The sequence below is a fragment of the Lampetra fluviatilis genome, chromosome 46 (assembly GCF_964198595.1).
Source record: "Lampetra fluviatilis chromosome 46, kcLamFluv1.1, whole genome shotgun sequence".
Classification (NCBI taxonomy): Eukaryota; Metazoa; Chordata; class Hyperoartia; order Petromyzontiformes; family Petromyzontidae; genus Lampetra; species Lampetra fluviatilis.
The window spans coordinates 9783888-9808320 of record NC_136320.1 but is presented as its reverse complement, the minus strand read 5'-3'; the positions used below and the strand labels follow the sequence as shown (position 1 = coordinate 9808320).

Genomic DNA, 24433 nt, shown 5'->3' with positions numbered 1-24433 from the left:
CGCTCGTGGCCAACACCGGTGACGATTATCTGAACCGATCCTGGGCCTCCCCTAGGTCGACTCAGCCTCAAATGAGTACCTGGTGCGATGCATAAACATTGCCGCCGGGGAAACAAAGGTGGCCGGGCGTGGTGCTGACCACCCACCCCCTCGTGTATTGTACCGGCATTCATAGGTGCTACTCGCAAACAGCACTTGTCCCAACTGTCTATTAACGGCTATACGGGGATCTTTGCTTTTATTACCTCGCCGAACGCGGGGTTACATTCCTGGGCAAAATGCCGCGTTGGATGAAACCGCGTTCGATAAACAATAGACATAATGGGAAACAATAGACCTACTGGGAAACAATAGACCTAATGGGAAACAATAGACCTAATGGGAAACAATAGACCTAAAGAAGCATGGGGTCACGTTCATTACTTGCACGTGATTTTCGCACTTGTTATTCTAATGAGGGATCCTGAGTGAAGCTCCACATCTTGCGTGTGTGTGCACTCTGTAGTTCTCAATGTAAACCTCAACACACACAGCCGCGGTCTCCATCCTCCCTCCCTTGACGTGGCACGCGCACGCCGACGAGTCGCCATCTCGGCGTGTGCACGACTCACGCCCTCCACGACCCGACGGGTATCTAACCTATATAATTCATTTTTTGTCTGTCTGTCTGTCTGTCCGTCCGTCTGTCCGTCTGCGTACGCTCCCTTCCGGGGGATGTAGCTCTCGGACCGTGGGGTTCGCCGAGATTACATTTTGCAGGTGGGCACGCCCCCGGCCCCGCAGTAAACTTAGGCATTTCCGATTTTTCGTTTCTAAACTTTAAATCTGACCGATTATCGATTTAGTGCGATTTCTCTTTATTTATTTATTTACTATTGCCGACCGGCATGCGGGAAGGCGGTTGCCCCTGGCAACGGGCGGTTGGCCCCTGGCAACGGGCGGCTGGCCCCTGGCAACGGGCAGCAACGGGGTGGACGCCATTTTTAATTCCCGTTAAAAATATGCACACGCATTAACACGCGACGCTGAGGTTAATTCATCAAAGTTTCACGTCCTCTTCACTCCCCCCCCCCGACCCCAATGTGTGCAATTACTATCATAGGGTCGGTAGATAATAAAATTATAGCGATTAGACAGTATTATTGTAGCGCGGGGGGGATGACAGCCACAGCACCCAGCCTTGGCCGGGTGGGCAATCTAGGCGAGGCCGGAGGCTCTGCACAGTACTAGGCCTCGACACCCCACACGTGTCAGGTGACGACTTTGTGGTATAAACTCGATATACCCAGCGTTGCCCGGGGGGAAAATACATTTAAAATCTTCTGAAAACTTTAAAACATAACATACCAATGAAAATACAACTGTGTAATTTAAAATGTAAAACCGACGCGCCAAGAATCGATTCTCTGAATCGCGCAAAGGAATCGAAGGTTGTAGATTCATTTAGAATCGCCCTGTTCCCGTTTAATATAAGTTGATTATTGAGTCGATATAAACTGCTACGAATGGGAAATATCCGGCGTTGACCGGGGCAAAAATATAATTAAAAACTCCTGAAAACTTTAAAACATAACATACCAATGAAAATAAAACTCTGTAATTAAACATGGAAACCTCCTACGCGCCAGAAATAGATTCTTTGAATCGCACAAAGGAATCATCGAAGGTTGTAGATTCCTTTAGAATTGCCCTATTCCTGTTTAATATACATACGTTTCGCCACGTTTGCTTAACATTTCCGACACACACATTCACACATTTAGCTTTTACATTTAACATACAAAACGTCAGCATGTACTGCTGTCATCATAGGCAAAAAATGTATACACCCTCAACACTCTCCCTCGCCACTCTCCCTCACTCATCATCACCACTCTCCCTCACCACTCACTATCACTATCACTCACCACTCACTATCACTATCACTCACCACTCACTATCACTGACCACTCACCACTCACACTCACCCTCACCACTTACCCTCACAACTCACCCTCACCACTATTCCTCACTACTTACCCTCACCACTCTCCCTCACCAATCACCAATCACCCTCAAGCATACTTGGCGACACGTAAGTACGTTTTTAAAACGGGTATAGGGTGAGTGGTGGTGGTGAGGGTGAGTGTTGAGGGTGAGTGGTGAGTGGTTAGGGTGAGTAGTGAGGGTGAGTGGTGAGCGTGAGTGGTGAGTGGTGAGCGTGACTGGTGAGGGAGAGTGGTGAGGGAGAGTGGTGAGGGAGAGTGGTGAGGGTGAATGGTGAGGGTGAGTGGTAAGCGGTGAGGGTGAGTGGTGATTGGTGAGGGTGAGTGGTGAGGGTGAGTGGGGAGGGTGAGTGGCGGTTGTTAGTGGTGATTAGTGAGGGGTGTGTGGTGAGGGTGAGCGTGAGTGGTGAGGGTGAGGTTGAGTGGTGAGCGGTGAGGGTGAGCAGTGAGTGGTGATTGGTGAGGGTGTGATAGGTGAGGATGAGTGGTGAGGGTGAGTAGTGAGGGTGAGTGGTTGTTGTGAGGGTGAGTGGTTGTTGTGAGGGTGAGTGGTGAGGGTGAGTGGTAAGAGTGAGTGGTGAGGGTGAGTGACGGTTGTGAGAGGTGATTAGTGAGTGGTGAGGGTGAGTGGTGAGGGTTAGTGGTGAGCATGAGTGGTGAGGGTGAGTGTTGAGCGTGAGTGGTGAGGGTGAGTGGTGATTGTTGAGGGTGTGATTGGTGAGGATTAGTGGTGAGTAGTGAGGGTGAGTGGTGAGGGTGAGTGGCGGTTGTGAGTGGTGATTAGTGAGGGGTGAGTGGTGAGGGTGAGCGTGAGTGGTGAGGGTGAGTGGTGAGGGTGAGTGGTGATTGGTGAGGGTGAGTGGCGGTTGTGAGTGGTGATTAGTGAGGGGTGAGTGGTGAGCGTGAGTGGTGAGGGTGAGGTTGAGTGGTGAGTGGTGAGGGTGAGCAGTGAGGGTGAGTGGTGATTGGTAAGGGTGTGATTGGTGAGGATGAGTGGTGAGGGTTAGTAGTGAGGGTGAGTGGTTGTTGTGAGGGTGAGTGGTGAGGGTGAGTGATGAGGGTGAGTGGTAAGAGTGAGTGGTGAGGGTGAGTGACGGTTGTGAGAGGTGATTAGTGAGTGGTGAGGGTGAGTGGTGAGGGTTAGTGGTGAGCATGAGTGGTGAGGGTGAGTGTTGAGCGTGAGTGGTGAGGGTGAGTGGTGATTGTTGAGGGTGTGATTGGTGAGGATGAGTGGTGAGTAGTGAGTGGTGAGGGTGAGTGGTGAGGGTGAGTGGTGAGGGTGAGTGGCGGTTGTGAGTGGTGATTAGTGAGGGGTTAGTGGTGAGGGTGAGCGTGAGTGGTGAGGGTGAGTGGTGAGGGTGAGCAGTGAGGGTGAGCATTGAGGGTGAGTGGTGATTGGTGAGGGTGTGATTGGTGAGGATGAGTGGTGAGTGGTCAGGGTGAGTGTTGAGGGTGAGTGGTGAGGGTGAGTGGTGAGGGTGAGTGGTGAGGGTGAGTGGCAGTTGTGAGTGGTGATTAGTGAGGGGTGAGTGGTGAGGGTGAGCGTGAGTGGTGAGGGTGAGTGGTGAGTGGTGAGGGTGAGCAGTGAGGGTGATCAGTGATTGGTGAGGGTGCGATTGGTGAGGATGAGTGGTGAGTGGTCAGGGTGAGTGGTGAGGGTGAGTGGTGAGGGTAAGTGGTGAGCGGTGAGGGTGAGTGTTGAGGGTGAGTGGTGAGTAGTGAGGGTGAGTGGTGAGCGTGACTGGTGAGTGGTGAGGGAGAGTGGTGAGGGAGAGTGGTGAGGGTGAATGGTGAGGGTGAGTGGTGAGGGTGAGTGGCAAGTGGTGAAGGTGAGTGGTGATTGGTGAGGGTGTGATTGGTGAGGATGAGTGGTGAGTAGTGAGGGTGAGTGGGGAGGGTGAGTGGCGGTTGTGAGTGGTGATTAGTGAGGGGTGAGGGTGAGGTTGAGTGGTGAGGGGATGTTGAGTGGTGAGGGTGAGTGGTGAGCGGTGAGGGTGAGCAGTGAGGGTGAGTGGTGATTGGTGAGGGTGTGATTGGTGAGGATGAGTGGTGAGTGGTGAGGGTGAGTAGTGAGGGTGAGCGGTGAGGGTGAGTGGTTGTTGTGAGGGTGAGTGGTGAGTGGTGAGGGTGAGTGGTGATTGTTGAGGGTGTGATTGGTGAGGATGAGTGGTGAGTAGTGAGGGTGAGTGGTGAGGGTGAATGTTGAGGGTGAGTGGTGAGGGTGAGTGGCGGTTATGAGTGGTGATTAGTGAGGGGTGAGTGGTGAGGGTGAGTGGTGAGTGGTGAGGGTGAGCAGTGTGGGTGAGTGGTGATTGGTGATTGGTGAGGGTGTGATTGGTGAGGATGAGTGGTGAGTGGTGAGCGGTGAGGGTAAGTGGTTGTTGTGAGGGTGAGTGGTGAGGGTGAGTGGCGGTTGTGAGTGGTGATGGGTGAGTGGTGAGCGGTGAGGGGTGAGTGGTGAGCGTGAGTGGTGAGGGTGAGTGGTGAGGGTGAGTGGTGAGGGTGAGTGCTGAGTGGTGAGGGTGAGTGGTGAGAGAGTGGTTAGTTTTGAGGGTGAGTGGTGAGGTTGAGTGGTGAGGGTTAGTGGAGTGTGGTGAGTGGTGATTGGTCAGTGTTGATTGGTGAGGATGAATGGTGAGTAGTGAGGGTGAGGTTGAGTGGTGAGGGTGAGTGGTGGTTGTGACGGTGAGTGGTGAGGGTGAGTGGTGAGGGTGAGTGGTGAGGCTGAATGGTGAAGGTGAATGGTGAGAGTGAGTGGTGAGGGTGAGTGGTGATTGGTGAGTGGTGAGGGTGAGTGGTGAGGTGAGGGTGAGTGGTGAGGGTGAGTGGTGAGGGTGAGTGGTGAGGGTGAGTGGTGAGGGAGATTGGTGAGTGGTGAGTTGTGAGGGTGAATGGTGAATAGTGAATGGGAGTGGTGAGGATGAGTGGTAAGTGTTGTGTATATACCCCCTTTTTATATTTTTTTAATATTAATTTTTTTAAAGAATTATTCTGCCAACATATAATTATTTATTTTTAATAGACACGGGGCAACTTGGGAACGAACCCGCTCACACACTCCCACAGATGCGCGCATACCTCACCTCAAAGGGCTAGAGGGCATGAAAGAGGGCAAATAAGGTCATAAAAACTCCCCTAATTTCACACAAGAAGAACAAGGGAGGGGGGAATTGCAGGGGGGGTTAGGATGACATCCTTTCGTTAAAAAGCCTTACAAAAAAAACCTTTGATAAATACAAAACCAGGCCACGAAATATATAATTATATTCTTAACAAAGGAAACAACATTAACGACAAAAAGCACAGACGGGTTTTGAACCATGTTAGATAAACAAGTTACCAACTTAGCCATGAAGATTAAGCAAACAGTATCTATCCTCACTCCAATTGGAAACCAGACTACAGTTGGCACCAGGGTCGCAACCCATCATTGTTAATTCCATACGGACATTATGTACACTTGGTAGTTCGACACGGCCGGGCCGAAGCATCAAAGAATAATTATGGCATCAAGGTCGCATGTAAAACAAAAATCCCTAGCCGGGATATCAGATTAAATAATCACAAGAAGTCAAATAATAAGTACGGAATTAAAGTGGATCTCCTAGAGGAGCTAAGGGCGGAGAAGTCTCTCATAATTAACCAAACGCAACACCCCATGAGAAGCGAGCAACACGGCCGTCTTTGTCTCCCCGCAACACGGACAGCAGGATTTGCACACGCGAGCAAATAACATTTCCATGGGAGATCGGGTCACGATGAAACACCGTGAACACGGTTTCGGCATAACTTGAGTCGCTTGCAATCAAATCATAATGGAACCAAGCAGCAAATAAGTCGCATTTCAACTTCCAGGCTCTCGCGGCAATATTGTTCATAACAAAGACAGGGAGTATGATTTATAACTCGGTGCGAACGTGAGTCGTCGGTCTGGTTAATGGATAACTTGGGTGTCGCCGTCGCGAGGCCCCCCCCACCCCTTCTTCCAGAATGATTACACAGCTGTGTCTTCAAAGCTAATAAACATACGGACAAACACACACGGACGGACACACACACGGACGCGTCGACGCCCACCCCCACAGGAATGTTTTATGACACAGCCTTTTGAACAACTCAAAAAAAAACGGAGTGGATTTTCCCGATATAAGCAGAGGCAAAATCCATTCAAAAGCATCTCGTCTCCGGGGCTTCAGCCCCCACCATATCGTCAGGGCCCAGGCCCCACCACAGATCATTATGGGGCGTCGGCTCCATCTCCTCTCGTCACCGCCAACGAAGAAGCTTTTCGTCATCCAGAATGACGAGGTTCGCGGGGTAGCGACGTGCAGCACAAGCCGAGGTCTGCACCACCTGAGAAGAATCGCTACCCTGAGTCGCCGAGCTGCGAGTGAAGCTGATGGAGACTCCAGCTACCACTCCCGAGCCAACAAAGACACCGACGTCCACCCTGCAACAAACGAAGCATCGCTCCTCGTCAGAGTGACGACCAGCGAACAACCCGCAGGAAAGGCGGAGATCGCCAAGCGAGCAAAGCAGAGAGCGCGAAGCAGTGGAGAAAGCCTGATTGAACGGCTGTGAGGAGGAGGACAGCGCCATTGAATGCGCCGTGCGTTTAATACGCACACCCAGATCAACCAGCATCAACCAAAACCGACTCGTCATCCCGCAGTGGAGAAAGAGAGACAAAGTCTTCCGAACGAGCGCCGCCGTCAGAGCTGCAGAGAGAGCGTGCCACCGCGCTGTCAGCTACCGAGGACCGCCAAGCGCCGCCGCTCAACTCCCTGCGGAGAAAGTCGCGTCTGCAATCCGCACGGGCTGTGAGGAAATCGCTGAACGGGGTCGTATCGTTTCCAAACACACAGGCTCAAGGAAGCACGCAGGAATATATCTTGTCAAACCGGTTTCTTTGTCAGAGTCTCGCCGAAGAATTAATTAAAACAGAGCCAGATTCGCTCTCCCACACACACACGCCCTCACCCACCATTGCCTCAAACATTCCGTTACCAGATTTCATCTTGCCAACGAAACGATTGAAATATGCTTCGCTTTCGGGGTACAATAAGTGCTTTTATTGGCGCCATATGAAGTGTGTCATGCTTGTTTTCAAACTCGGCCAGCCGCCGATTGTGATCGATACATGGGGGAACTAATGAGATGCCTGGTGGAAAGGTAGAGGTTACGATTGTTAGAAGAGTTATCCTTCAGTTTAGTTAATTGCATAATCTCGCCAATGAAGAAGTAATTTTAGTCATTCAATCTCGTTAAATGCATAATCTCGCAAATGAATAAATGTTTTTAGTCATTCATTTTAGTTAACTGTATAATCTCGCCAATGAATAAGAGTTTTTAGTCATTCATTTTCGTTAATTGCATAATCTTGCTCATGAATTTATGGACGCATGTTTGACATGCATGCTAGAGTGTCATGTGTTTGTTTAGAATTAAAATTGCTTAACACCAATTGTTCGAGTGCTTCTTTCCAAATCCATGCAAAACTGTCTTATTCTTGAGAACTGTATCCTGTGATGAGATCTGAAACTGGAGACCTAAAATATCATAACACACACTAGGATAATCGGTAAATGTTTAATCAATGATAATCGTGTTATCCTGATTGATATAACTCTGGATAATCGAAACTAAACTTAATCATCATAACTGCTCACATTAACATAGTCGCAAGCATCCGCATAAATTACTACGATTATCTCCGTGATTATCATAATTTATGCATATGATTACTCACATTATCATAATTTATGCATATTAATACACACATTAACATAATTAATGCGATTTGCGCATTTTTCGGAAATTATTAATTTTTATTATTTTTATCATAATTTCATTACACAACACATTCAACATAATGGTGGCGTCGTCCGGGATCTCTCGCAGACAGTGTTTTGCATGGATGATGGAATGAATCACTACGTGTTAACTAGAATATCGTGATCGAACATTGCATGGTGAGCGTAAACGGGCGTAAAAAAAAAAACGCCCTCTGAGGTTAAAACCCAGAAAGCAGGTTGAAACAAAGACAGTGGAATTAAGATAATATCGTATCATACCGATTGCATCCTGTGATAAATGGTGTTAGAGGTATGCACTCTGAATCGGAAAATAACAGAATAGCTCGAGTCAAATTGACTACACTCTGTGAGATAATGGTTTTATATGCACTCTGAAAGGAAATGTCAAAGTATCTCCCGCCACACTTGAGATGCTGGATTAAGAATAATTTTTGAATGGATTACGGGGTACTGGGAGCTCGTATTAAAACGTACCGACCAATCTGTTACAAAGTAGTACAGTCAGAGAGACATATGGGAAGGGAGCTGTATCGATAACACGAACACACCCCGAGGGAAACTAATTGACTGGATAAAATGTAATGAAGGCGAACACGATGCAAAAACTGCAGAGAAGGCAGGACAGGACTCATGCCTTCCCACTCAGGCATACAGACAGGGATTGTGGAATGAGGAAAAATTCGGAAAGGAAACAGGAGAGAAATCGTCTCTAATAAACGAGGAAAAATGTCCTCACACCATCGTAAGGGAGGAGAAATCAGTGCTCGCGACACCAGCGAAACTCACAGACGTTGATCCACAGAATAAATATAGAAGTAACAGTAAATCACACTCTTGGGTACGTGGACAGAGTCCAGGGACCGATCGCACAAAAGTTAAAGTAAAGTCGTCAGGACATGCTCCACTAAGGGCAGAGGCAAAAACTGAAGGGAAATGGCAACACGAGCGACACGGCACAGAGCGCACACACAAAAAATGCACGCCGCTGAAACACGCCCGACACAGCACAGATGAAAGTGAAAGATTGCCTGATGATAACTTGTTTGATGATGACGCTGACGGCGATCAACTTTCAGAATACCTATTCAACAGTAAAACCCTTAAATTAATGGACAAAGCTCTAGTCAGAATTCCCGATTTTGACCCACACAATAAGTCCATGGATATACACACACATATCGCAACAGTAGAAGAGGAGGCAATGATTAGAGGGCTGAGGAGACGGGATGAAAAAGCGAGTTTGTTGAAACGAAGCTTACATAGAGAATCTATGCCATGGGTAAAGTCACTACCATACCAGGTTAGAAATGATTTTAAACAACTAAGCCTGGCAGTGGTTCGGAAGTTTGGAGAATATTCGACACTCACCGAGGGGTTTTATGCTGTAAAATCGATGACCCAGGGCATGGACCAAGACCCACGTGACTACCTTTTACAATTTAAAAGAGCGTATTACGCAGGCAATGTGAATCAATACCACAAAGGTGATCACATGTTCAAAATTATGTTTTTTGAATCCTTGAGCCCAGAGATTACAGAAAGGATGAGAATGTTTTTGAATCCGGAAACCGCATCCTTACGCCGCATAGAGAGCAAGGCGTACATGGCATGGTTATACAGAGCTAAGAATCATAATTCGGATCCAGAACACAGGGAGAGGGATAAGGAACCCAGCCTCTCAGAGAGGAATAAAAATCACCGAGCAGTCCCACAATGCAGGGAGGAGCAAACACGCACGCACCTGTGGCAAAATAAACCAGAGAGAGGTTGGCACGAGAATGAGAGCGGCACAAAGCCGAACATTCAGGAGAATCGCAGAATGGGGAGGCCAAGGGCAGAATCATATCAACACCCATGCCCCGACATACGCAAGGTCAAAATTACCCACAAAAATGGCAAAGCAACAATCCAGGAAAAATTTGGCACCCAAATGGGAGTAACACTGGGCCAAAAATGTACGAGAATCGCAGGAGGGGGAGGTTCAGAACAGAACCATATCAACACCCCATGCCACGACACACACGAGGTCCAAATTACACACAAAGATGGCAAGATAACCATCTAGCGGGAAGGTGGTACACAGACTGCGGAGGTACGGAGGCGAACATTCAGGAGAATCGCAGGATGGGAGGTCAAACACAATCGGTCCAATTCCGACCAATTTCTCCACCGGCTATACCAGAAGGGAATAGAGAGACAACACCAAATGCGGTCCAAATACATGATGAACCACCCACAGTGAGTGCGAGCGAGCGGTCCACACGCGCCCCACCCGCCGAGGTTTTGTTAAACCCTGAGCTCAATGGGAAATGCAAGCAGGCTGCAAGTGACAGGGCGGACAAATACCACCACGACCGGGAAACATCAAATGCATACGATGCGGTAAGAAACGCGGACAGTGCTCCCGTAAATGATGCGCAAATCGAATGCAAGGACAGGGCTGAATTGAAGTGTGATCGGACAGTAGATAACAGACAACAGAGACAAAGAGGACAACCAGAGCGCACAGGGAAAACAGTGCCGCACGTCGCAAGAGCGCGCGATGGTGGGGCAGAGAGAGCGAACACAGAGACACGCTCTGAGGAGTGCAGGCGTGAGCCTTTGAATGGAAAATATCCAAGGGAAACCAAAATTAAGGTGGATCGGAGTGCTGGAATGGAGACGAATGTCCATGACGTATCGGGAATGGTGTTGAAATCCAACCCACTCGAAAAAACCAAAAGGGCAACATTACGAGGCACGGAATTAAATCGACACACTGACTCGGCAAATGTGCATGTAATCGCAGAGAGAGCGAATGCCATTGATGACGGAGTACAGAAGTTGGTTGTGTGCGCGAATTCTGATTATGTGCAGCACAATTTTATACCACACATTCCCACGACGCGAGAGAGTGATAGGGGAAATTACAAAAACGAACCTGAAAACCGTGATCGAAAGATCAAAGCGATAAGCACTACTAACCAAGTTAATGATGTTGGGAGATTGCATGAAAGAGTCAAAGGTTACTCTAAAATATCTGGCCATGAGAATATGGTTAATGGACAGGAAAAGGCTAGGAACGAACCAAGTCTGAAGGACAAGGCATGGGGAGCAGCATTGCCACCTAAAATTAAAAGTGGCAAACCAGATGATAATAACTTGGTAAAAAGATTGCAAGGAGGTAACAGGAGGAAAATAACGCAAAAATGCGTTCGAAACCGCTACCTAGCGTTTCTCAGGATTTAACAAAAACTAATATTCGCCGTAGTTATGATGGATAAGAGCCGATGTAACTTGTTGCCTTGATGTTTCACGTGTTATTTATGTTCTTTGCTTATTTCAAAGGTAACCATGTTAAGATTGTAATACGTACGCGCGCGTGGTAAGAAATAACGGCCGAGAGTAAGGGCGGCTGATGGGATTCATGACGATAAAAAGGGGGCATTACTTTGTTTGAAAATTCGCCAGTGGCCAAATCGACCCCTGATAATTTTCAAAAGGGCGGACTGTTGTATCTATACCCCTTTTTTATTTTATTTTTGTTTTTTTAAAGAATTATTCTGCCAACACATATAATATTGTTTTTATAATAGACACGGGGCAACGTGGGAACGAACACGCACCCACACTTCCACAGATGCGCGCATACCTCATTTCAAAGGAAAGAGGGCATGAAAGAGGGCAATCAAGGTCATAAAAACTCCCCGAATTTCACACAAGAAGAACAAGGGAGGGGGGAATTGCAGGGGGGGTTAGGATGACATCCTTTCGTTAAAAAGCTTTACAAAACCAGGCACCACGGAGGAAGAGATAATTATATTCTTAACAATGGAAATAGCATCGACAACAAAAAAAACACAGACGGGTTTGAATCCTCATGTATTAATTCCATACGGACATTATGTACACTTGGTAGTTTCTACGCGGCCAGGCCGAAGCATCACAGCCACCTTTGTCTCCCAAAAAAAACGGGCCCCGTGTACACTTTATGTGATATCTCCTTTATTTATTCATCGATTGCCCTTATTTTACAGGACATGGCAGAATCAACGACCGTGAGTACACCAAGACCCCAGTGGGAGCTGGGACAAAGAATACACTGTGTTAAATTTTACTACAAGACAGGCTCGTTTAAGAAAACCCAGGACAGTTTCATGCGTCAGTTCGAATGTGAAAAGGCTCCATCCAAAAGCAGAATTCAGAACTGGGTGGCCCACTTCGAGAAGTATGGGACCGTGGAGAACCTCAACGCTGCCAGTGAGAACCGTCCAAGCCACTCGGGACGTCCCAAGAAGCGAACAGCCGAGCTGGTCGAAAGTGTGAGAGTCTCTCCAGCAGAGTCCGAAACGCTCTGTGCGTAAGCGAAGTCAGTCCCTCGGTATGTCCCGTAAGACTTGCAGGAGAGTGCTGGTGAACGATATCAGGGCTTACCCATACAAAATACAGACGCTGCAGACCCTTACAGCCTCAGACAAGAAGCAGAGGAGCGCTATGGCAGTCAAGATGCTCGAGAAGATCGAGGAGACACCAAGTTTCCTTAACCTCCTTTGGACCTCAGATGAAGCCCACTTCCATCTTGACGGAAAGGCGAACTCCAAGACAAATGTCTTCTGGGGGTCCTCCAGACCCAATGAAGTAGCCACCAAGCCCTTGCACTCTCCTAAGTGCACGGTGTGGGCTGCAATCTCGGCCAGAGGCATCATCGGACCAATCTTCATCGAAGAATCTGGCGCAGCAGTGACAGTCACCAAGGAGCGGTATGTGGAGGTCCTCAAAACCTTCAAGAGTGAGCTCCAGACCCTCTACCCGTCGCTCATGAGCAAGTTCTGGTTCCAGCAAGACGGAGCAAGTTCTCACACCTCAAACCTGTCCCGAGATTGGCTGAAAGAGAACTTCGGAGGCCGAGTGATCAGTCTCAAGACTGATTTTGAGTGGGCACCCCATAGCCCGGACCTAAGCCCCCCAGATTTTTTTCTTTGGGGCTATTTTAAGGACAGAGTCTACGCAGGGAAACCCAGAACCATCACGGAACTCAAGGAAACCATCAGGGAGGAGATGAGAGCCATTACCAATTCAGTCTGTAAGAACGTCATGGACAACTTCGTGCTGCGCCTCAAGAAATGCACGGAGCTAAATGGAGGCCATCTAGAGCACATGCTGTAGAACGGAGAAAAAAAGGCCAAAGACCCTAGTGTTTTGATTTGATGTTTTGAATATAATAAACTAGTTATGACCAAAGTTTCATTTCATTCGGACAAAACACTAAGAAACGGGGCCTAATTAGAGTTGGGGCCCGTTTTTTTTGGGTCACCCTGTATATCTTGTCAAACCGGTTTCTTTGTCAGAGTCTCGCCGAAGAATTAATTAAAACAGAGCCAGATTCGCTCTCACACCACCACACACGCCCTCACCCACCATTATATAAAACATTCCGTTAAAAGGATTTTATACTTGCCGATGAATCTATTGACATATACTTTCGCCTCTGGGATACAATAAGTGCTTTTATTACCGCCATATGAAGTGTGTCATGCTGGTTTTCAAACTCGGCCAGTCGCCGATTGTGATCGATACATGGGGGAACTAATGAGATGCCTGGTGGAAAGGTAGAGGTTACAATTGTTAGAAGTGTTTTAGTCATCCATTTTCGTTAATTGCATAATCTTGCTCATGAATTATTGACGCATGTTTGACCTGCATGTTAGAATGTCACATGTTGTTTAGAATAAAATTGTTATCACAGAAGCATATCGAGTGTTCCTTCCAAGTCCATGCAAAACTGTCTTTTTCTTGAGAACTGTAGCCTGTGATGAGATATGAAACTGGAGACCTAAAATAACATAAACACACTAAGATAATCAGTAAATGTTTAATCAATGATAATCGTGTTACCCTGATTGATACAACTTTGGATAAACGAAACTAAGCCTAATTATCATAACTGCACACATTAACATAATCGCAAGCTTCCGCATAAATTACTAAGATTATCTCCGTGATTATCATAATTTATGCATATTAATACACACATTAACATAATTAATGCGATTTGCGCATTTTTCAGAAAATTATTAATTTTTATTATTTTCATCAAAATTTCATAACCCAACACATACAAGATAAGGGTGAGTTGTGAGTGGTGAATGGTGAGGGTGAATGATGAGTACAGTCAATATGCACTGCTGTCATCATAGCAGGTACCACCACAGTATGTACTGCTGTCGTCATAGCAGGTGCCACCACACTCGGTATGTACTTCTGTTATCATACCAGGTACCACCACCACAATATGTACTCTTCTCATCATAGCAGATACCACCGCAGCAGTATGCACTGCTGTAATCATAGCAGGTTCCACCACAATATGCACTGTTGTAATCATAACAGGTACCAACACAGCAGTGTGCACTGCTGTAGTGATAGCAGGTACGACCTCAGTCGGTATACACTGCTGTAGTGATAGTAGATACTGCTATCGAGCTGGTATATACCGCTATAGTAAATACTAAAACAGTCAGTATATACCGCTACAGTCAGTCAATACTGCTACAGTGAGTATATACTACTATACAGTCAGTACATACTACCACGGTGAGTAGCTACTAGAGTCAGTAGATACTATTATAGAGTGAGTAGATACTGCTATAGAGTTAGTAGTTACTACTATAGTCAGTGGATACAACTATAGAGTCAGCAGATACTATACAGTTAGTCGTTACGAGTATATAGTCGGTATATGCTACTGTAGGCCCAGTAAATACTACTAAGGTCAGTAGTTATTACAGTCACTAAATTCTACTACACAGTCAGTAGCTACTACTGGCTCAGTAGATACTACGGTACAGTCAGTAGATACTACCACCACCCATCTCAAAAGAATTCTCTCATCAAAACGCTATACCACAGAGCCCATGGCATTGCTGACCAACACCACCTGGCCGGTGAATTAAGACATGTACATCGGGTCCTCAGGATGAACGGATACTCTGATCGCACTATCCGCCAAGCTGTCTCTCCCACCATACAGAAACAGCCACATGAAACTCCGACCAAAACTATCACGTTGCCATACATAGCAGGCGTGACCAAAAAGATCTCCAAAATTCTAAACAAACATAAGATCCAAGTCCGATTCAGTACAGTGCATAAAATCCGTGATTTGATTCCATCTGTGAAGGATGTCGTTCCTGACTTACAGTATCCTGGAGTCTACAAATTGAGTTGCATTTGTGGTGATTGCTACATTGGAGAAACGAAACGTCATGTTTCTGATCGTGTCCGCGAGCACAAGTCAGATCTGAAACACGGCAGAACTGATTCTTCGGCCGTTGCCGATCATTGCTACAACTCGGTGGGCTCTCATGAAATTGTATTTTCCGAGACCAAGGTTCTCTGCAAACCTCCTGGCTACCATCAAAGGTTTGTACACGAAGCCATACAAATATACAAACACAGACATAATTTCAACCGTGATGACGGTTACAAACTGAGTAATCATTGGAAAGATGTGATTAACCATGCAAAAAAGATTTAACTACACTTATTTGCCAATCTTATTTGACAGACAACCATTACTGTTTTACCATGTTTAGTGGTGGTCTCCCTGTTACAGATTGAGTCACAAACCGCACCTCTCCATAACAAAGGCTCAGCCTTTGTTATGCAGTCTATTGGTTGTCTCAAGCCTCACCTTACCATATTAATAATAAGTATGCGGCCCTTGCCCCACCACCTTCTCCAACCATTATATAAACGCAGTGGTAACTCCTGAAATCTCTCATTTACTTGATACAGCTGTCGTGGCTGTGACGGTACCACCTGAAGACGGAAGCTTGTGTTGCCTCCGAAACGTCGTGATTTTTATTTTATTTTACTTTTTAATGTTTTTACCTACGTGACTTTACCGAAAAAACCTAAGAATATGAAAAATGCATGTTACAGTGTTAGTCGCTAAGTCACTCGTCGTAATTAAAGTCAACAAAGTTTGCATGCCGAGCGAGTCCGCAATAACACCTTAGATGAGTACGCATGCTGAACAACCACCGAGGTGCGTCGGTAGCGTCTCGCCGCATCCAGCAGCATCCCACTGCCTTGTGTGATGCTCCGCCAAGGCTGCCGTACGACCGCTTACCCCGACTCGCGTGACGGACTTCCGTTCACTCGATCGTGCTATATCCAATTTAACAAACATGCGTCCCCCAATACATTCATCGCGTTGTGAAAACACGCAGCGTTATAGCAGAACTGACCGTACTTTGCACTCCTATCCAGCTTCATAGCTCATCGGATTCCTCGTCCAGTAGACACAGATGCTGAAGAGTGCCACGAGATTCGCCGCTCAAAAGAAGAAAGCTGCTCGCTGATGCGAGAAGCCAAGTTGCTGCTCCTACCCACCGGGTCCAGCTGTCAGAGACATATTGCGAGGAGCGGCATGCGCGCCACATTGGAGTTCCAAGGTGTGAGCAGCGCAGCCTTTTTCGGGAAACGGGGCGTGACTCAGGGCGGTCAGAATCAGAATCTTTGTTTATACCGGAGGAGGAATCCGATGATCGTTACAAACAATAAACAAGACAAAAACACGAAAAGTATACGAAAGGTAAATAATCACTTAAAATCTTGACTTAAAGCTTTCGTGATTGCAGGAATTCATACTGTTTTTATTTGTCTACGTGACTTTACCGAAAGACCCAAAGAGTAATAACTTAAAATATACAAATCCGACTCCTCTTCACAAATGAAACTAAACTATTTTTGTATCTCACCCGGTAAAGCCCACTTGGGTATTCACGTGTTTCTCAGAAGCGACCAGGCCCACAAATGCTCGCTCAACAAAGTGGCTCTTATCGTGCGGACATTGACAGCGACCAAATAATCGCTCAACTTTCCACCTCCTGTCGACGGCTCAAGGACAGCCGGCCGAGCGCGGAGGGGGTGCCGTGGAAGGCCCAGAGGAGGACACGGACCACTGATGGGCGAGTGGAAGCAGGTCTGAAGCCAGTAGATTGTGTAACACGCTCAACACGGGTTGCTTTGTCATACAGGTAAAGGTCATCTTCGGCCTACTACACGGACTGTTTGCACTGCAACTAAACCCAAAATGGCACGCCACAAATTGCTCTGGCCAGTAATGTAATTTCGTGCACATACCGCGAATGCTCCACAGTACGCGGGGGTATTGTTCTCATGAGGTCCTGTGTGGCCTCGATGTAAATGTCGCCCGCTGTCTCTACCGCGCTTGCTTCTGCAGCTCCTGACCCTGCGCCATCTCTCACTGAGTAATCTGTCATGTTTCTTGCTCTCAATCAGTCATTCACTCCCTCCTTACGTGGCCCCCAGGACCAGAATCCCTCCTGACCCACGATTTGCCAGAGGCGGCATTCCCGGTTGGTTCCCGACAATGCCACCTCACATTGGCCGCTTCTCTTCCAGCACCACTCAGACTGGCCGGCATTTGGATCCAAGCCGTGTGGTAATCACACTGACACACAGCAGACTGACACACAGCACCCTTACACACAGCACCCTGACAACTCCCATTGACATCATCATCATGGTGATTGTCCTGTTATCGGTCTAAACGTAATCTTCCCCAGCCAACTGTCCCTGCAGAGAATGTTTAATTGAACGTTGTTTCATGTTTGTGCGATAGTTTTGATTTCCCACGCGACGACGAAGTTGAGATTCTTTATTTATTTGTTGCTGCTTTGTTGTCGTTCTGGTGACCCAGGTCAAGACGCCGGTCCCGTGACTTCTCACCTGGCTGAACAAAGCAAACTTGAGCTTGGCCACAAAGATCCCCCGTGTAGCCTGAACAGACTGTTGGGGCAAGTGCTGCTAGCGAGTAGCACCTGTGGAGGCCGGCACTGTGACACACGAGGGGGGTGAGTGGCCAGCACCTCGCCCGGCCGCCTTTGTCTCCCCAATAGTGATGTTTACACACTGCACCAGATACTCATTTGAGGCCGAGTCTACCACTGGGAGGCCCAGGACCGGTTCAGCTAATCGTCACAAGTGTTGGCCGTGAGCGGGAATCGAACTCGGATCGCCGGGTTTGCAGCACAGGGCGCTAACCGTTGTACTACCGCTCCCCGTTGCTCGGCCTCGCACACGCACCCCCAGACCAATCACCCCTGCCTGCGTATAAGCTGCACAGGCAGCAGCAGCAGCAAGGATGCACCCTCTGTCAGCCCCTCGCTCCCGCCTGACGCCAGCACGAGGCAGATGGCGCAGACGGCACCGCCTTCTCCAGGTGGTTCGATCCGGCAGGTCGCCCTGGTTAACATCGCGGTGCGCATTGACCGTAAGATGTCACGCGCCGACCGCTTTGCTCACGGTGATGGAGGTCGAAGGTCTTTTTGACCTCGCTCGCAAGCGTGGAGCCGTTGTGTGCCGGCGTCACGGTCCATGCTTGAAAAATGACATCGCAAGTTACTCGATTGGGATCGCACAGAGCAGCAACATCACCCCCCCCCAACCGTGAAACTACTGCAGGTTGCGTCCTGGGCAAGAGCCGCAGCGTCTCCCAGCACGATGGTCGCCCTGGGACGATGGCGCGGATTACAACCGCACTTAATTGTTATGACTCTTACAGCCAGTGTGAGACGTGTGGGATAAACAGCACAATAGGCGCGGGGACCGGTGAAACAAGTGCAGTTAGGGAGCACCTATTAAGCGCAGCACACAGGGATGTAGCCAGTGCCACGCCTAGTTGCATTTATCTCCACGATAGTGATGTTCACGCACATCAGGGATGAACTTATGGCTGAGTTGACCTAAGAGAGAGGCCCAGGTCAGACACTAATACGAATTGCCACTGATATGCGCGCCCAATAATTGACCATAACGCAACACGCAAACAATTGCAGCAACCATCACACTCACAAAAATACAAAGATGCCCCGTATAGCCTTTAACACACTGCTAGGGCAAGTGCTATTAGCGAGCATCTATGACGGCCGACACGAGGGAGTGGGTCGCCAGGACCACGCCCAGCCGTCTTTGTATCCCTCGTAGCGATGTTTACACACCACACCAAGCTGAGTCGACCTAGGGGAGGCCCAGAACCGGTTCAGATAATCGTCACTGGTGTTGGCTGTGAGCGGGAATTGAACTCGGGTCGCCGGATTCGTAGCGCAGCACGCTAACTGCTCAACTACCGCCCACCCCCCCCACACACACTGCACACACACACGCTGCACACACACACTACACACACACTGCACACACACGTTACTGTGATGCCGCCGCCACGAAGCCGCTCGGCGGGCGCCCCATCTACAACCTCGCCACCACCAAGCGACGGAGCCAACCCCGCTTCCCCCTCACCTCACCTGACATAAACACACCTGCACGCATCCCCCCCCCCCCCCCCCATAGAGCTCCGAGGGGAGGTCACCTCGCTGACCGGTTTTCACCCGAGAAGCCCTTACCGGGATAATCTTCACGGTTTCCTGCGGCCAGGGAATTGGACGACCTCCCCCGATGCTGATTCGCACCGCGGCGCTGTGACCGGCATTAAGATTGCATGGTCGCGGCGAGGGGCCACTCGGCCACTGCGGTTGAAACGCACCCCACGCACGCACGTATCGACGGGGCAGGCAGAGGAGGAGCGAGACGGCTAATTGGCATGACAAAGGCGCCGTGCACCGGCGCGGTCAGGCCGACCACCCATTATTATCGAGGGGCATAAGAATAGGACTAATTTGAATACGCGCCGCGCATAAGCATTGTTATGGAGGAGCATAATTAGAATAAGCGCCGCGCATAAGCATTGTTATGGAGGAGCATGACAATGGGACTAATTTAGAATGCGCGCCGCGCGTAAGGGCCGCGGGAGCGAGGAGGGCTGGGGAGGCGGGGCCCTGGGGACGGGGAGGCTCTCTTGTTCCAGAATCAGGCCACGAGACGCTCTCCAGCCCAGCGACTCGGACGTCCGTGCGACGCATCGAGGTACGCAGTGAAGACGGGATCAGCGGAACGCCGTGGGCACCTAATCGTGAGTAAGTGGAAAGGGGGTATTGGGAAAGAGACTAGAGAGTCCAGAGCCGCCTAGAACATATCCCTCCGATAGATCGGGTACAGACCCAGGGACGATAACGTAGGTCTGCCACGCCGATCGATACCGACCCAACCGTAAAGCCCAGTCGCCGAGAATAAACCATTAATAACCCAGCGCAGCCTCGAGTGGTCTTACGAGTGAGTGAAGCGCGTGGTGCTGTGTGCAGGTGTGTGCGCTCGTAGCGTGGGGGGGGTCGGTGCGTCCACAGGTACCCGCTCCGTCTATCGCCGCAGGGACTCGCGCGGTGTGAGGGCAGCGTCATTCGCCCTTTGACCCCTGAGCCCCGTTCAGAGCGTGTGATTGGTGGAGAGACAACGCAGCGTTTACAGGTGAACGAGAGCGGGCGGCGAGCTATGCCTCTCACACGAGCTCGCGGAGGGGCGGACCAGGGAGGGGAGCCGTCGGGCGATGAGCCCAGCGACGGCAGCAGCTGGTCGCAGACCAGCAAGGGGTCGGCAAACGGCGGAGCCCCTGCCATCGGCACGCAGCAGGGAGGGACCTCGGGGACCAGCGGCCCCAACACTACACACACACACGCTACACACACACACTGCACACACACTACACACACACACGCTACACACACACACGCTACACACACACACACGCTGCACACGTGTCGCAGCGTGTGTGTGTGCAGCGTGACAGGAACACAGGAGGCAGCTCAGAGTCGTTTCATCTCATCTCCATTTGATGCTGATGGGAGAATTTAAAAATAAAACGGAGGCTCTCATAGCCTCCCCTCCTCCCCCTCCCCTCCCTCCCACCATCACTCATCTCCCTCCCTCTCCCTCCCCCGCCTCCCCCATCCCAACTCCTGCGGAGCTCGCACCAGCTGCACCGCGGCCATCCCACGGTGGCGCCAGCGGCGGCGCTCCGCCCATCGCTCGCCAGGGCGAGCAGGTGAGGCAGCCTGGGCTGCTGCAGCGTTCAGATTCAGAATCAGCAGCGTTCAGATTCAGAATCGCAATCAGAAGATGGACACACACGGGAGGAATCCGATGAGCTACAACGTTCCTTTTTCACAGGTGCCCAGCAGGGGCAGTCAGAACGTTACAACAACAAACGATACAAAAACACGATCGGAGCGCAAAACACAGGAAAGGTGAAACAAATAACCCCAAAACACCTACAAATACAAAGTGGACCACTCCTATCCCACCAGGCAAGGCCCACTGGCCGCCAGCCACCCCCTCAGAAGCAACCCGACCACAATTGACAGCCCGACGAAGTGGCCCATCCACGTGGCAATTGACAGCACGTGATGGGCCGCTTCGCTGAGCTGGGTGACTGACGACCAGCGGTTGTCCGATGGAAGAGTTTTACGTAATCAGTTAATCAAAGTTCGTAACATTATTTATTGTCATCGATTTAAATCCTAATCTGCAGTATCACGACGTCGCAAAATCGCGGAAACACAGAAGCAGAGAATGGGAGGGAGGGAGCGAGGAAGGGAAAGTGATAAAGTCACCCACTCACTCACCCACTCACTTACTCACCCACCCACTCACTCACCCACTCACCCACTCACTTACACACCCACCCACTCACTCACCCACTCACCCACCCACTAGCTTACCCACTCACCCACCCATTCACTTACTCACCCACCCACTCACTCACCCACTCACCCACCCATTCACTTACACACCCACCCACTCACTCACCCACTCACCCACCCACTAGCTTACCCACTCACCCACCCATTCACTTACTCACCCACCCACTCACTCACTCACCCACTCACCCACCCATTCACTTACTCACCCACTCACTCACTTACCCACTCACCCACCCACTTGCTTACCCACTCACCCACCCATTCACTTACTCACCCACCCACTCACTCACCCACCAATTCACTTACTCACCGACCCACTCACTCACCCACTCACCCACACACTAGCTTACCCACTCACCCACCCATTCACTTACTCACCCACCCACTCATTCACTCACCCACCAATTCACTTACTCACCCACCCACCTATGTGCTCACTCACCCACCCACTAACTTACCCACTCATTCAACCACTCGCACATCCACTGACTCACTCACCCACCCACTCACACACCAAATCAGTCAAAGACAGATCCCCTGTATAGCCTGAACAGACTGTTGGGGCAAGTTCTGTTCGGGAGTACTTATGGAGGCCGGCACGGGACACAAAGGGGTGGGTGGCCAGCATCACGCCCAGCCGCATTTGTTTACCCAGTGCTGATGTTTACACATCGCACCAGGTACTCATTCGAGGCTGAGTCGACCTAGAGTAGGCCCAGGACCGGTTCAGATAATCTTAAGTTGGGTTGGTCGTGAGCGGGCATCGAATTCGGGATGCCGGGTTCGTAGTGCAGCGTGCAAACCGCTACACTCACCCACCCACTCCCTCACCCACCCACTTACTCACCCATCCACCCACTCCCTCACCCACCCACTCACCCATCCACCCACCCATCAACCCATCCACCCACTCCCTCACCCACTCACTCACCCACTCACTCACCCATCCACCCACTCTCTCACCCACCCACTCACCCACCCACTCACTCACCCACCCACCTACCCACTCACTCACCCACTCACTCACCTCACCTCACACACCCACTGACTCCAGCGAAGGAGAGAAAGGAAGCAATGCAGGGGGTAGTGAAACATCGGGGCTGTGGAGGGAGACGCTTAGCAGAGACTTGACAGCAGAGAAAGAAGGGGGACCAGGTAGAGTTGTCTGGGGAGGGAGTTCCATGGGGGGGGGGGGTCGAGGGGGTTGCGGGGTGGTGCTATTGGAGCGGCTATCAGTGGTAGCGTGGCAGCGAATCCTGGGATCAAGGAGGCGGCCAGGGTTGTGCGGGGGAGATGCCGCTGCCAGGCCTTCTCTCTCTCTTCTGTATACGTCACCGTGACGGCCCGCCATGCCCACCACCACGGCAGGCAAGCAGCTCTGCCGCAGGAACTTCAGAAGAGAGAAGCTGAATATCAACTGTGAGCCGCACGGTTACCCATGGCGCTGACGCTCCGCGGCTAGATCGGTGCCGAGCGGAGTGAAACCGCGTGCGCGCGTGCGCGGTGGTCGGGTTGAGGCCACGATCGACAGAGAGGCCAAACCGCACGCGGCCACGTGGAGTGAATGCACTCGGTAATTGCGCTCGTTGTAGCCAGGAGAGCCTCAATACTCTCTTTCGGGAGGGTCCTGCCAAGTTGTTCGCAGCCGGGGGCGATCTTACTGCTGCTGCCGTCCGTGTGATCCCAATCGAGTGATTTGCAGGTAATGTCTCAGCATATTTTGGCCGATATCGGTTACATTGTGTGTGTGTGTGTGTTGTTTTATTAAGCTATGGGGGGAGGAGTAAAATGGGAACCCGGAGGGAACCCATGCAAAACAGGGGGAGAATGTACAAACTACACACGCAAACAGGCGCCCGAGACATAAATTGAACCCAGTTACTTCTCGCTGTGAGACACGAGTGTCACCACCCTGCCTGTCACTACCACCACCACCACACTCCCTGGCACCACCACCGCCACACTCCCTGCCACCACCACCACACTCCCTGCCACCACCACCACACTCCCTGCCACCATCACCACCACCGCCACACTCCCACCACCACCCTGCCTGTCACCACCACCACCACACTCCCTGCCACCATCACCACCACCGCCACACTCCCTGCCACCACCACCCTGCCTGTCACCACCACCACCACACTCCCTGCCACCATCACCACCACCACCACCACACTCCCTGCCACCACCACCACCACACTCCCTGCCACCACCACCACCCTGCCTGTCACCACCACCACCACACTCCCTGCCACCATCACCACCACCACCACCACACTCCCTGCCACCACCACTACCACACTCCCTGCCACCACCACCACGCTGCCTGCCACCACCACCAGCAGCTTGTTTCGGGACCCGGAACCTACCCCGAGGTCGCTGCTGTCCCACGGTTCCGACGCGGTCGTCAGGAGCCCCCTCACCCGCCCGCAATTCCCGCTGCCCGTGCCGCCCGCGCCGTCTGCTGCGGGCGGTGAGTAGCAGCGCGCCGCGCCACCTGGCACGGCTCCCCGCGCTCCACGCGACTGATTTCCGTGGGGAGCGACCGACGGGAGCACGCCGTCTGCCGCCGCGGTGGCCTCACCAAGCCCCGGCTCAGGCGCCGACAGGCAGGCAGAGAGACCCTCTCGCTCTCTCTGGGCCCATCACTGCCCACCCCAAGGCGCACGCGGCACGCGTTGTTCTTCAACCCGCACCTTCGGTTAGCGCGATTAGCGCGGTTGGCGACGTACGGCGCGAAATAAGATCAACATACATAATGTACACACAAATCGTCAAATAAACTAAAACATTTAATATTTTACATTTTTCCCAGCTAAGGCCCACTGAGCTATGTAGCTCTTTTCTGAAGCGGCCTGGCCACAAATGACAGCTCAACGAAGTGGCTCATCACGTGGACATTTATAGCAGCCAAATATTCTAAACGCACGTTGGTTGTAAATGTGGAGGGGAGATAGATACGCAAACTCCAAATGTAAACAGGTGTCAGGGTCGTGATCGCACCGTCGACCTCCTGTATACCAGGTGA

At 50.5% G+C, this 24433-nt stretch overlaps 1 protein-coding gene across 3 annotated transcripts in view; it reads right to left on the bottom strand.

Annotated features, from left to right (window-relative positions):
• Nucleotides 1–24433, bottom strand: part of LOC144947763 (3',5'-cyclic-AMP phosphodiesterase 4C-like) — a 346365-nt gene that overhangs the window by 213386 nt on the left and 108546 nt on the right. The gene's annotated exons all lie outside the window — the stretch shown is intronic.